The sequence below is a fragment of the Malurus melanocephalus genome, unplaced genomic scaffold (assembly GCF_030028575.1).
Source record: "Malurus melanocephalus ecotype Western Australia unplaced genomic scaffold, MMel_1.1 scaffold_62, whole genome shotgun sequence".
Classification (NCBI taxonomy): Eukaryota; Metazoa; Chordata; class Aves; order Passeriformes; family Maluridae; genus Malurus; species Malurus melanocephalus.
In genome coordinates this window covers 563,895-579,140 of record NW_026623294.1, presented here as the reverse complement: position 1 = coordinate 579,140, position 15,246 = coordinate 563,895, and the positions used below count along the sequence as shown (strand labels likewise).

At 40.7% G+C, this 15,246-nt stretch overlaps 1 protein-coding gene across 1 annotated transcript in view; it reads right to left on the bottom strand.

Moving 5' to 3' along the window:
- The window catches only part of CPQ (carboxypeptidase Q), a 143,442-nt gene extending 137,964 nt beyond the window's left edge, over positions 1-5,478 (bottom strand). Inside the window, exon 1 of the mRNA XM_057366246.1 lies at positions 5,409-5,478. The gene's annotated coding sequence lies outside the window, so the exon portion shown is untranslated. The remainder of the gene's footprint in view (positions 1-5,408) is intronic.
- Positions 5,479-15,246: the final 9,768 nt, after the last annotated feature.

Sequence of the window (15,246 nt, the reverse complement as noted above, 5' to 3'; positions counted from 1 at the left end):
AAAGGAAGATTGGACTGCAGAAGTGCCTGCAGTTTGAGGAACAGACAGCTCTGCTCTTTCAACCACCACTGCCACCTGGGTGAGAATGGCTGACCAAGAGCCACTTGGGTGGTTGGGGTGGAAAACTGCAGCAGCTGCAGGTAAAATGGACAAGGGCTGTAACTCAGAACCTGCATAGAGTTTTCCAAGCCTATTCTTGAGACTTCTTTTMATTTGAAAACTCTATAGAGATTCCTAACTCAACAGCCATTTCAAGAGAACCAAACTGAACAAGTAAGTAAAACCAAGTTGACTTCGTTTTTCTTCTTGGGTATCTCATAGTGTATTTCTGAGGTAGAAATCGTCTGCTCTAAGTATTTTTCAGCAGCACTGAACAGATTACCTGAGATATACTTGTCTGCTTTACCTAGTTTTCATAGGAGAAAATATTAACAACCCACTGCAGCATGCAGAATCAATCTTAAAGACTGATCATATGATCAATCTTAAAGAAATTAGTAAATTACATTTCTTTCTGCTTCCAAAGCAATGAAGATTTTCATTAAACTAAAACTCCAAGAAGTGTTTCATAGTGTGCCACAAAAGAACGCTTGTGTTTTGTACAGGAGAACATGACCAGAGAGAGAACTAGAAGATCAGCCTGTGATTCAGAACAATATAAATCAACAGAATCAGAATCTCTAATCTCAAAACCTATGCAGAGTAGAAGGGGAAACCATTTATAAAATCAAATTTATGCTCTGGTCTGAAAATGTAACAGATTAAGTAGTGGAGCCTATTGGCTTAGATCATATTTTAAGATCTCAAATTACTATTGGCACATACATAATATTATATAAGCTCCTTTTGCAAGGCTACTTGAAACACAAAATTACTTTGGACTCACATTGTTTAGGCAGATTCACAGTCAAGTGTCTCTGAAAAAAAAAAAAACCTAACAAAAAATCGAAGGCACGATCTATCAACGTACATGTAGCAGATGAAAGCTATAAAAATTGGGGGAGTGCAGAAGAGTGGCCTCATTCCCTTTCATACAGAGTGTTTGTGCAGGAAATGTACTATCACTACATTGAAGTAAAAGATCAGTCACATTAACCAGTAACTTGAGAAAAAGAAAGAAAAAAACTCAAACAACACACAGACAACAACAGACTTAAACCCAGAACTGTTTTCTCATATCAGTATTAAAACAGGCTTYAACAGGGTAACAACAATTCTCAGTTGGACAAGTTGTTGCATCTGTGGAGTCACAAATCAGGTTTGGGCAATTCCCAAGCTTGTAGAAACTCTCACTGTTGTAGTGAATGCAGGGAGGTCACTCAGACAAGTTTAAAATAATCTTAGTTGTTTATAACTCCTATGATGTTTATAACTTCTGTGATGTAAATGCCTATGATAGGTGACCTGAGATTAACCTCCTCTTACTACAACATAATGACCATTGATTTAAAATTTACCTTAGAGAATTRAGATAAATTTGACTGATATTTTCCCTTTTTTAAAACAGCATTAGTATTCCTTTAAAGTCAGGTTGTAAGATTACAGGTCTTTAGCCATACCTCTGATTGCAGTGTGTAGTACAGTAAAACATTTAGCCAAAATGCATAAATTCTTAAAGATGTATTTTAATCTATATGTCTGTTGATTAGATACTTCTATCAAGTCTCTCTTGGCAGCAGCAGTACCAAAGGGATTTGCACATTTTTCTCTCACCCACTGGAGAGAAAATTCAGGGAAGAGATTTATGTTAATTAGACTTAAAGAGCCTGAGAAAATATTACTATTAYGGAAAAAAAAATAATCCAAATGAGACAGRTGCCTGAATATTCTCCATTGAATAAAAAAATAGGTAGAGAGAGAAACAAATAAATTAAAAGCAAACCTCYCACCACTGATCCATTCTCTCTAGCTCAAAATCGGAAATAGAGTCTCTTGTAAGATCAAGGTACCCAAATTATCATTTTTTTAAAACCACAGGCTAACAAGGTTAACATTTTTCTCAAGCTGACATACCATTTTTTTTCTGGTATTGTAAAACTGAAATGAAAAAGAGCAAAGCATTCTTCACAGATTCTGTCAAAAATAGTGACTTAATCAAGTAACTGGCATTGAAGAGATTACCAATCCAAGCTAAAAATTCACTATTGCCATTGCAGTGAAAATGTGAGTGACTTGGGGTCAACTGGAGGAAGAACTTACATTTATTTCACTACTTTGAGATTACTGCAGACATTTGAAAACAAAAAAGTGAAAGATTACTGCAAYGCAGTTTTTGACAGATAATATTTCCTGTTGAGACAGAACAGAAAGAACTGTAGAGCTTCAAGATTGTAATCATTTCGTACATTTCTACCCACAAAGTACTTCTTTAGGCAAAATATTTCACCCCTGCAGCTGCTACCTCTTAGATGTACTGCCATCCTTCATCTTCATCCTCCCACAATCAGAAAGAAAGGAAGAAATGACAAGGCAAAGTTTTCAATCTTAAAACAAGAAAGTTTTATACAATATAGCAGGAATAGATAAAAGAATCCCATGTGCATTATGAGTTTGTGCAATTATGTCAACAATGAGRTATTCTAAGTTGCTCCCTTTCTCAAATCAGCATTAAAGACACGCAGGCATTTGCAAAACCGTGTTATAAAACAAATACGAATTTATATGAGCTTYTCCTAACAGATGTCTCCCAACAGGGGTCAATGCCAGGTTGTTCTTCCCCAGCCCAGATTTGCAATCTGTTTTTATMTGATTCAGTATCTTACCGTTTTGCTGTTCAAAGAATTATATATATTTTAAACACTAAGAAACAAGATCAGGTAAGACAAAGGCTTTGTATGAATCTCTAAAGCTGCGGTGGTTTTGATCCAAGTTTATCTGCACAGACTTCAACTGACAGAAGTTTGGGTGAAATAAAACTGATTGCAAAGGACAACAGATAGATGCTATCCAAGACGAGGTGGATTTTTCTAAGGAAGTAAGACAAAATTTACAAGGAAAYGAGACATAAGAACTCTCATGCACATAGCAGATTTTGTGGGGTWTCTTTGTGGAAATAAGGGTTTGACCTTTTATTAAAAATAATAATCTAACAGAGGGAGCAGCAGACAAGACTGGAAGGTGATTTTAAGAACTGACAGTAGGTAAGCATGAGAAACTCTTAATAAAAAGCTTTCATCCTTGCAGAAAATCAACCAGAACAGAATCRAGGCAACTTTTGTCACCCTTACTTAAATCTTATTAATTTTTGCAAGCTAAAATAGAGAGATACATAGCAGATAGATGAAAATATAAGTAGTTATTCCATTCCCACACAGGGAGTCTCTTCTACAGCCACACCAAGTATTGCTTTGTAAGAAGAAACACTCACACACTCCACTTTAATCAACAGATTATAAAATTCCTACAACAGTTCTAGAGAACTATCTCCAGAAACAATAAAAACTGATCTAATTTTGAATAGAGTGAAAACAACAGAAAGGCAAAATTTTGAAAATTAAGGCTCACTTAACAAGACATTAGGATTTTAGGTGCCTTACATGTATAACACTGTCYGAGCTGGCACTTTTGGTGCTCATGCWGCACTTAGGAAAGTCAAGCACTCAAAATACTGTAGTTTGAAGGAAGCAACAAATTAATATGCAAACAGAATTGTTGCGCTTCTATCTTGAATTTGTTCTTTTGTTGCTCTCAGCACACTTACAACTTGGCAGATACAACCACTATGTTCAAAAGGCTCCTTCATACCTCATGCTTCCTTAGTCAAATCTGATTCAGCCCACTGAACTTACTTTTTTTTTTCATTTTCTTTATATTTTTTTTTTATTTTTGTATATGATTTCTATAATATTTACATATTTATATATTTTATGTATTTCAATACTTCCATAAAGCATGTATATTCATATTCACATATATAAAAATTATATATGCTCTTTAAAATTACTCTCTTATGCACTTTTCCCTTTTGCATCAAATTGAAAAAGGTAGTCTATGAAGAATACAGACCTGTCAAGACAAATCTAATGGGTAGTTCTCACCAAAGTTTCTTACTCTCAAGCACTACACCGCTTTACATACCGGGACCTCATCACTGTGAGGTGTGCTGTAAAGCATAATACTCAATCTGGTATTTATGGCGTTTACCCATTTGCAGTGATGTAGTTTTTTGGTCAGTGGCTGCTGTCAACTTTGCTCATTTCAGGATCATGGCAGAGCATAGTGTCTTGTCTAACACCAACCATACATCGCCCAAGCACTGCATGACTGCCAACTTTGAGTCCATATTTGTTTTTAAATTAAGAGGAACAAGATGATAAGCAAGGATTTCATGTCACAGAACCCCAAAATGAATTAGGTTGGAAAAGACCTCTGAGATCTTTGAGTCCAATCTCTGACCAAACACSTCCACATCAGCTAGATGCTGGCACAAAACACCATATCCAATCTTTCCTTAAGAACCTCCAGGGACAGTGACTCCACCACCTCCCTGGGCAGCCCATTCCAAGTGTAATCACTCAGTGAGGAAATCCCTCCAAAATTCTAAATTAAAACTCCCCTGACACAGTTTAAACTATGTTCACTTGCTCTGTCACTTGTTATCTGGTAAAAAAGATAGACCCCTGCCTGACTACAACCTCCTTTCAGGCAATTGTAGAGAGCGATAAGGTCCCCCTGAGCCTCCTTTGCCCGGAGTGCTGAACACSCTCAGCTCCCTCAGTCACTCCTCACGGCACTTGTGCTCCAGACGCTTCACCAGCTCKGCTGCCCTTCCCYGGACACGCTTCAGCACCTCAATATCTTTCCTGTACTGAGTGGTCCAGAACTGGATGTAGCACTTAATGTGTGGCCTMACCAGTGCCGAGTCCAGGGGACARTCACKRCCCTGGTCCTGCTGGCCACGCTTGTTTCTGACACAGGCCAGGATGGCATTGTCCTTCTTRGCCGCCTGGGCTCACTGCTGGCTCACGTTCAGCCAGCTGTGAACAAGCACCCCCAGATCCTTTTCTGTTGTCACGCCATGTAATGTCCATGCTCCTGAAGWGCGCCCATGCTGGTGTCCCTCAGCCCYACAGTGCGTACAGCGAGGCGCTCCCRACCGACCCAGGGCAGGCCCGGCAGCAGCTTGGGCTGAGGCCCAGCGGGCGAAGGCCCTGTTCCGGGAGCGGTGAGGGGCGGCGAAAGGCAGAACACGCTTGCACGGCTCTAAAGCAAGACAAGGAGCCGGCACTGAGCCCCGCCGCGCCGCCGGCTTTGTCGGCCAGGTGCCCCTCCTCCGGAGCCGGAACCTGCCGAGAAAGCGCCCCAGCCCGGCGGAGCAGCGCCGGCAGCCCGGGGAGTCACTGTGCGGAGGAGGGGAAGGAGGAGCAGGAAAAGGAGAGGATGAGGCGGTGAGCAGAGCAAACACCCACCTGCCCCGTGCAGATCGGGAGACAGCACCGACACAGCCCCGACCCCAGCCGGCTGCGGACGGGGGAAGGAGGAGCCGCCGCGGGGGTGGGAGGAGCCGGGCATGGCCCCGCCGCTGCCCCCCGGCCCTGGCGCCTCGTTACCCGCCCTGAGGCCAGGTGGAACCGGCCCCCCTGCACTGCCCCAGGGTCTGAAAAACATCATCCCCCATCACCGGGTTTGCTAAAGGAGTGAGACCTGCGGTGCGAGGGGCTGTGAGGGCGATGCGGCATTGGACCAAGCTGCCCAAAGAAGTTGTGGGTGCCCCATCCCTGGAAATATTCAAGGCCAGGTTGGATGGGGCTCTGAGCAACGTGATCCAGTGGAAGGTGTCCTTGCCCATGGCAGGGGGCTTGGAACGCAATAGTCTTTAAGGTCTCTTCCAACCCAAGCCATTTCATGATTCTCTGATGATTCTATGATTGCACTTTAATAGGGAATAGTGATAGTGATGCAAGGGTACACAGAAAATGGAAAAAACCACTAGGAGCCTTTCCTGCTGGCTGCACAGAGGCAGCATCCTTCTGAGTAATTCAGACCGTGGTTATTCTTGCCTAAGTTGTTCACGGATGTTTTCCAGCTATCTGAGCCTTTCCTGCCTTCATGCTAGTGGGAAGTGAGGCAGGGCCACTGCTTCTCAGATGGTGGCTGCCTTCAGAACTAACATTACACTGATTTAAATAAAGGTGTGTTTATAAAAACACTTAGGTAAAGGAGTGCAATTTCTTCTGTAGATAAGATCTTAAAATACAAACATGGGTCTTAATCTGCAAACACTTGAATTAAAGCTCTCGTTTTATTCTGTTTAAGTCAATGGGACTACCCAGGTGCTTAGAGGTAAGGGTTTTTAGGATCAAAGCCCTTGGTGCATTTCCAAAAAACTGCTGTAGCAGGAGGACATTGAAGAATTTCCCTCTAATATTCAACAGTATTCCCATATTTATGAACTTTCTGCCTCTGACTTATACTAATGAGCTTCATGGGTATATACCTTGAGGAGGGGTTTGAAAGACATTATTATAATGGTTGTTTCTGCCAGCCTGACTCCTCCACTTATTTATTTAAGGTGACTAATTTGTATTTTTTTTCACTTGTATTTTTCAGTACAAAATCTGAATGGTATGTTTTTGCAGCTGCATCCTTTGCAATACAGATCAGGGAGCATACTGATGGGATGAAACATTATGTTTCYCAAACTGCCACAGTCCTTAAGAGTCCTGTTCCATTGAGGGTAGCAAAATAACTGCTTCAACAAAAATGTTACACAAGGAAAAGACTGTSAGAGATTTGCCTGTCTAGCCCCTTCTTTCCTGCACATTCTGTATGTTCTTTACACAGAGTCCCCTATAAGCTGTAAGCAGCTATCAAGTACTGTATTTCTGGAAAGAGATTATACAGTGATTAATGTGATAAATATGTCACTGAAAGTCATTCAAGAAAATATTCCATRCTTGAAGTTTGGCTGTTGCACCCAYAACACCTTGAACTTAACTASCAATGTACAGCCTTCCTTTTCAYTTTCAGTGAAACAGAACATAGGACATGTCTTCATGAACAAGCTCCTGTAAATCTGTACTTGTGSTATATGAATTTAGGATTTTGGTTGAATCATGAGAGTGATTTCTTTCCATTGCTTCACCRTGAAGCCAGCAGGAAAGGCTTCTTGTATTTCATCCATTTTCCATGTGCCCTTGCACCACTGTCACACATTCCCTGYAAAAGTTTGCTCCCTTTACAATTAAATCACTTCACCCAACTGGTTTCCCATTATTTTTCCTTAATTAGCTTCCTTTGTGARTCCTTCTATACCAAGAAGTCAAAAGGAGAGTGATAATAGGCCATCTTTTTTCTCCTTTATCAGATAGTCAGAAGGGTGGAGGTATCTTCATATGGCTGTCATTAATCCCAGGTCAGAGGGTAGAGAAGAACTCACTGCTTTGGTCTCCTGCTGTCCTTGCCAGAGCAGTGACAAAAGCAARAAAAGAGGCATAACAAGAAAACCTAGAGTTCAACCCCTCTTCAGCCAGCAACATGCACAAATCTGTTTACAGATTTGAAACACATCGATACCCACTTAGCCTTGGGAAATGTATTTCACTTACACCMATCTCTTTCGTGATGTTCTCTATTTTGCATTATTCACTAAAAACATAAATTTGTTTGCAACTTCAGGACTTTCAGATTGCTTGGTTTTTTCTACTCAGGCTTGTAATTGTAAATCAAGGAGATGCTGGAGCTGAGGAATCTTGTGATCAGTTTCACGGACTTTAGAGGCTGCTATGCTGGGCAAAATCCTAGTCCCCCCATCCAGAAACCATCTTTGTCATCCATCTTGCATAGTCTTGAACTCATGAAGACTATCAGGTGCTTGAAGGTCCCTGCATGGATGCATCTTTACAAGACTGCTGTGATTATACTGGTAGAGACAGTGTGAGAGTCAAGAACTTACTATTAAAGAAAGGGATTGGATACATATGAATGTCAAAAATAATCAGAATTACCTGGTTGTAGCTTGGTGCTTTGATGAATAAGTTGGTATCTAACTCCTGGGCAGGGGAATTCAATCTAAAATGAGTACATAGGACAGTTTTTACTACTGGAGTTTTTCACCTCGTATTATATGAAACAACTGGTTGAGTGTGCTGCTAGGCACAGGACACTGCCTTAGTGGCTCCTGAATCTCTTTTGATGGAYGATTGCTTGTTTCTCCCTGCACAGAAAAGGGGTGACACCATGGTACTTTGCTGTGCTTTGGTTTTCTACTCCATTTAAACTGCGTGGGTTTTGGTGCAAGGACTGCTTTGGTTATCCTCCAAATTTTATTGAAGTCTCTAAAAATGTGACTGTATTAAAATAATAAGAAGAAATCACAAGCATATTCACATACTAATTATTATGCAAAGTAGGGAGGGGGAGGGAAGAAAGTATGAGATTCCTTTGAAAAGCTGCCAGCCCAGGTCCAAATACAAAATGTGTTTGAAGTGAGAGCACAGTGCACCAGACTGAAGGGAGTACCAATATACCAGTTATCCTTGTTTAGGAGTATGCTCTCAAATTTCRTTTTATGACAATTACTTACTTTAGCATAGCATTCTTTATTTTTTGACTCAGTCTCCCAAAAGTCTCCTCTAGATCCACCCTGRATTTTAGTACCACTACAAGATGTTTTCTTCATTTAAAGTTTTACCTGTTGCTTTGCACTGTAGGCAGGTTAAAAATCGACTGCCAATTAATGCAGATTTAAGCTTTTATTTCCTTTTTTCAGTTAAAGGAGCTGAAAAAAAATCCTCCTAAGTTTCAAAGAATCATTGTTCTTCAGTTCTTTGTAGAAAGAATGGTTTAGACTTGATCTTGACTTACATGTCTCCATTTATGCAGCCTAGTAACAAATAAATACATCCTAATAATGCATAGAAGAGGGGAAAAAATAGGAACATTGTGAAAGTAAAACAGAAAGCACCTCAAAACGTGTATTTTTCCACACAGCTCTGTTTGCTTTTCTGCTGCTGTGTCATAAACTTGTTTATTTCAGGTATCAACAGCAGTTCATCAGGCAAGAACAGAGCATCTGCCAGCAGGGTAGGTAGGGTGTACTTGCTTGGGATGAATCTTAGCTGTGGCCTGCTCAGAGCAATGCTGTCAGAAGCTGGCATTAGTTGCCTCAAGTTTCTATKAATTGCTGATATAAGCCAACAAAAGTTGATACAAGCAAACAAAATGAATCCTCTCCTGCCAAAGTAAAATTTCCTCTCTGAATAACACCAGCCAAGATAGCCAGTAGCAAAATGCCACTGTATGCATGCTCCTGGCAACTGCAAGGCCTTCTGCTATCAACAGTCTCTTGCAGYGAGGACATGCAGCATCTCAAAAAAGCCATGATAAACATGCATGCTCTGGGGACATAAAAATCTCAGCAGCCCATGACCCCACAAAAGTTCTGGCAGCAAAACTTGCTGCTAAAGACATAGTGTGGCAGGGTGCTTTCTCMTGCAGACTTGTACAAGTTTTCTTACAGGGGCAATGGATTTGCCATACCACAGACAGGGTTTTGGTAAAAATTGGCGGAATGTGTTCCCACCTGAATCTCCTTATAAACTGTGTGACTTGTGCTGCCATGGCTGGAGAACAGAGCATGGGCACTGATGTAAAACCAGACGTGCAAGGAGCACTCCCTGTGCATTCCTATGGATTGTCAGTTTTCAGGTAGCAACTGGTCCAGAAATACATGTGGGTCTCCCCCCACGCCTGTGTTTACAAAGCAAAGGTATTTGAATGTCTGACATCAATTATCACATATTTGCATTAAAAATACATTAAGTATTGCTCTAAAGAGCTTTCCTTACAATGAAGTAATTAAATTGTAGATTCTATCAACAACTCTCTCCCCTAGAGCTAGGTACCTTTAGTCTCCTCAATATTTTTGTGAGGATAAAACCCAGGTTTAACTCATTCAAAATCCATGTTTGACTTATTCTGCCCATATTTGTCCCATACAAGTTTAAATCCATGGATGATYTTTTTAATGCCGATGAAATACATCCTTTATTTCTGGACTTGGGCCAAATTGAACTGTGTTGAACAGTTCCACCTGTGGAAGYGTTCAAGGCCTGGTTGGATGGGGCTCTGAACATCCTGGTCTAGTGGAAGGGCATGGGGATTGGAACTAGATAATCTTKAAASTCTYTTCCAACCCAAACCATTCTATGATTCTATGAATAGGTTACAGTGTTCACACACRATGTGAACATAAAATCTCCATCTCAGAGGCAGATGGGAGGCTGAGCAGGAGTGTGACTTCTCTCAGTGAGCTTCAGCCAGCCATTTTACAGGGAAGGGGAGCATTCTTGGAGTGGCAAATACTGCACAGATGGTCAGAAACTGACTGCTAAAATAGTTGATTGTCATCTGATCAGGCCCAAAAATAAGGGGTGTTTTATTTTGTGACAGGTTTTGAGTACAGACACAAGCCAGTGTGTGGATTCATGCTCTGAGACCCAGCTTCACCATTATCTCATTCTAGGTTTAACAACAAGACTCTGAACAGGCTGCTCAAGTAAAGCATTAATCATTTAAAAAATTGACTCTGCAAGAGAGTCAATGTGTTACTTCCAAAACTAACTAAATTTTTTGAGTCCTGAGCCTCTACAGTATATATTTAGAAGATAGCATGATTCCTAGTCAAATTTGCACAGTCTGTCTGATCACAGTTTGAAAGTTTTGATAAACATGCCAAAAAATAAAAAGTTTATGTACTGAGAGTTTGTTTAAAAGAACATATTGCTTCTTTAAGGACAGGTACAGCACTTCTTAGAAGAGCTGGAGCTGAACAAGGCTATGGAATTTCAGAATCTGCATTAAAAGTCCCATTAGGGAAGGCTAAAGTAAAATTCCACTTAGCTTTTAGTGACTGAAAGTGTGTTATAAAAAGCACAGACTGGAAGAGAAAAATTGATGATTTCTATGGCCAGAGCTGTTAGAAAAATCAGAACATGATTTGGGAGAAGTCACATAGCTGGGAACCTGTAGCAAATTTTTGAGATGATAAAAGAAAACTTTAGACTCTTTGACAGCTCTTCTGTAGGTATAATTTTTTTCAGGCCTTTTTTTTTTTATAAAACCACTTAGAAGCTGAAAAAGTGGAAACTTTGTACTCCTCCAACATATGGCAAAAGAAAGATAGATTGAGACTTGCTGGTTCTAAAGTATTAACAGATATTGCGATTGGAATTACTCAATTCAGTAACGAGCTTCTGTCTAATAAATAAGTTACAATAATTACATGTGCTTTATAGTAAAAATATACTTTATAAGAAGTGCTATTTTTATGCATTCATAATGAATTCTCAATTTACATTGAAAAGCAAGTTGAAACAAATAAAAGCTATAAACTGAATTCCTATTTGCCATTGCAACATAACAGAATGAAAAAACTAAAATATTAAAAAAATGGAAGTTAAGCTTTGTARTGGTATAAATATGGAAATAGTCTGTACTACTGCAGAGCAATATTTAGTGTAAAGATTAAATAAATTGTGAGTTAAYAAGCCATYTTGTTTACCAGCCAATAAGAATTARTTTTCTTTAGGAAAATATCTGATGCAAAACAGGGTGAAAGCTGATGAYTGTTTCTAGCTGCTGCTTTGATTGTAGTCAATWATTTAAGCTTATAGTGATTCCCAGGGAAGGTTTTCCTGTGGGATAGAGATCAGATCAYGAAGATTCACTAGAACTGTTCCTGAAGTCTTGGCTCACCAGCATGGAAGTGGCTCAGCTGCCAGCCTGGCAGTGRGGCACCATGTCAAGGCAGGGTCCCTTCACTCAAGATTTTTGGTCTGAGCAGGAGTAAGCCATTCCCTCTGCCACCCAAGACTTCTCCCAAGTCAGCATTAACTCATCTGGCCCCATGGGCTGGTCCAGAAGGAAGCACATGCTCTGCTTCTCTTCCTTTCACAAGAGACTTGTGTTAGCTCTGTGGTATTGAAAATTAYAGAGATGAATAATGAAAATTGAACTTTGGGCTGTTTTACATTCTTTCAGTACTATTTAGTGTGATGGTTGTTGACTTCTCCCCACTGCTACATTTAGAAAGGTGAGTAGGAAGGAGATGAGTGTTAGTATTAKGGGTTATGACACAAAAACATCAAAAAGAAGGTCTTTTCTCATTTCTCTTCGGTATCCTTTGGGGAACTGCAGTAATTAGAGAAAGTTCCTATTCCACCAGAGGAACTCCGGAAAGTGGGTACCAAACTTTGTTTATACTCTAGGACTACATATGGCCATACAAGGTGGGTGGGTAACTAGGACACAGAACTTTTTCCTCCACTGAGCTTAGTTTCCCACCACTAGATAAGCTTCAATTAGGTTTCCTGGTGGAATTATTGTCCCTTATACGTCAGCGCTTGGATTAAACACAGAAAAATATCAGAAGATTCCTCTGCATTCATCAAATAAAAATCCATGGGAAAAAAAGCTGCATAATGCCCCAGAAGAGATCTAAATTAATTAAAGTCACCCCCTACAGAGAACTTGGGCTCTGTTTATTTTCARAAAACTATTACAGTTTTGCAATATTTTTCTGCAAGTTTTTCACAAGCATTCCTACTTCCTCTCATTCCAGGCCAGGGCTGAACTGCCAGGCTGGAGGAATTCTTTGGACCTGACCTTTGGTCATGAGAGAAACAGGCTCTCAGCCCCAGTCAGATTATAGCATTTTAGAGCTCTATTACATCTACAGATTTAAAACTGCAATGTGAATTAAAAAAATAAAGACTTCTGCAAGCTATGCTATAGAAACATATATCGAAAGAGTCCAGTGTAGTGAACGCTTGGTATCTTCCAAACATGGCAAAGAAATGGGAAGTTGCTTCAATATGTAACAGCATGCTTGACTGCAAAGCCCCTGTGGCACTTCTCATCCCTTTCTTCCCATCTCCCATGGACAAAAGCCAACCCAGACCCTTCCAAGTGCAGTGCAGCACCCCAACCATTGCCTCCTGCCACCCTCCCAGCACCTCCTGTGGGCAGCAGGATATTTGCAGGGTTCTCCCTGCAGGTCCTCCACCTGCTTTGCTGCTGCAAAAATTCCAGGGTCAAACAGCCAGCAGAAGCTGCGACTGGCAACATCTCTGATGTGCTGGGAAGCTGTGCACAACTGAGTCTCTCAGGGTATGACACCAGCACCTGCTCACTCTCCTGCCTAGAGATTCTCGCTGTGAAGGACAATTTCAGTGCAATAATAACAAGAAAACAAAATGCCTTGTAACTTCCAGCAGAAAACAGGGGCTGTTAGGACAGTTTCTCTTCCTGCCTTCTTTCCATTTGCCCACAATTAATGTCCATTCTAAATGAACCCTGTCCCCTCCCCCTCATCCCCACTAGAAACTGAACTCAGATATTGCAAATACACAGGGGGATTTTCAGATTTCCACCCACGTAAGCAGCCACTCGGCACATCTGATACACATGTGAAATTCGTTCACATGGGCCAGGGCAGGCTCCCCTATCTCCCCATTTCCAGCTCTACTGAGCTTAAATTTTATCAATTTGATTTCAAGGCAAAATATATACTACCTACTTTACTTCACAGAGGAAGAAATCTCAGCAAAGCATCTTTTTTCCCCTGGCAGGGTTGTGTTACAGCTCCTCCACCTCCACCCACGCAGCTGAGCCCAGCATCTGGCCAGTCTGAGAGTTGTGAGGAAATCAAATGCACATGTCAGCATCCCCCTCTCCTGCTCCAACTCCTCAGCAAAACTGCTCTTCTGCTCCAGCCACGAACCATCCCAGGACCAGAACACATGCCAGGGAGTGGGAGACTAGCTGTGCCTTTTCTCAGATGAACTGTACAGTGGAGTTGTGCTTGCTTAACCCAATGAAAGTTTTGGAAAGGCAATATTCTAAAGGTTCACAGCATGGAGCTTTCACACCAAGGTTCAGAGCTCTGGCATACACTGCCAAGAGCTTATATGTAACAAAATTAATATTAATGCTCATTAAAAGTGGACAACAAACATTTCCATAAAGAAAATTATGCCAGTCTGATAAGCAAGTGCTAATTAACAAATATAACTGATTGCAAGTCTAAAACAATTTGCTGTATTATTTCCATCTATAATCGCTTCTATAGGGGGTCTTCCTCCTTGGATTCCTCTTCCCTTCTCATTTGCTTACTTAAGCAAAATGCGTAATACTCAGCATAACATCATCATCTGCTTCACTCTGATAGTTTTTATTTAATGTTTATCTGGATACTTGTTTCCTTACAAGTTTCCTGTATCCATATGTTGCTTAAAAATATTATCTGACATTTAAAACTGCAGTCCACCATCATTTCCATACATAACTGTAAGGGAAAAAAAGGTAACAATAAGTCAAAGTTACAAACCTGCTACTCTCATTAGGAGATGCAAAAGGACAATTTTTATTTTAATTTATCCTATTTCAATGAAGTGCAATGCTTAAAGAGCTAAGAAAAAGCTAACTACACAGCTTGTAAACATGAGCTTCAATTCACTCATAAAGCTGGAGAGCAGGGGAGCCTTGTACTCAACTTCTGAAGTTATTTTGCCATGAATAAAGCAAAGGTGAGAGCCTTCTTTCAACGTAAGCTTTACATTAGTTGCATTTGGCTTCTTTTACTAAGAATCTAAGAGGAAGTAACAATTTATAAGCCAGGGTAAATCAAAGCAAAATGGCATTCTGATAAACACTAGAGCCTATCAATCACAAGGAGACACTGTATCAGGTTGCTGAGGAATTCCAGAGCTGCTACAGCGGCTCCAGCAGAGCAGAGCCAAGGGTCTCTAAAAAGCCATCACTAGCTGTGGGCAGGTGGCGCAGCACCCACAGCCTGGCACCAACACTCCCAGCTGCCCAGCAACATCCATGAGTAGCCAGAGTATTGCTAGAAACACATCCAGGAAGGGGAGAACAAAAGGGAAGGGAAACCGAAGACAAACTCGTGCTAGGAAGCCTCAGCATAAGAGACACACATTCAGCTGCCAATTTCTTCTGAACAGCATTGCTGGAAGCTGAGTGTTTGCATCAGCCTGGTTTTCAGACTGAGGAAARCAGAACTTATGTTTGTTTATAACCAAGATCATAGCTCTGTTAGAATTTTTCCTTAATAGTATGGTTTGGCTCTGAAAATAGAAAGGCAAAGAGATCATGAGATGATAAATCCTATTAAATACACCTACTGCATGTTCAAAAGTTTTAGGTTTGTTAGGGARGGTGGGAGGACTGCAATATTCTGGGTCCATGTACACAGCTGAAGCATTAAAGCTCTTCTGCATGTAACAG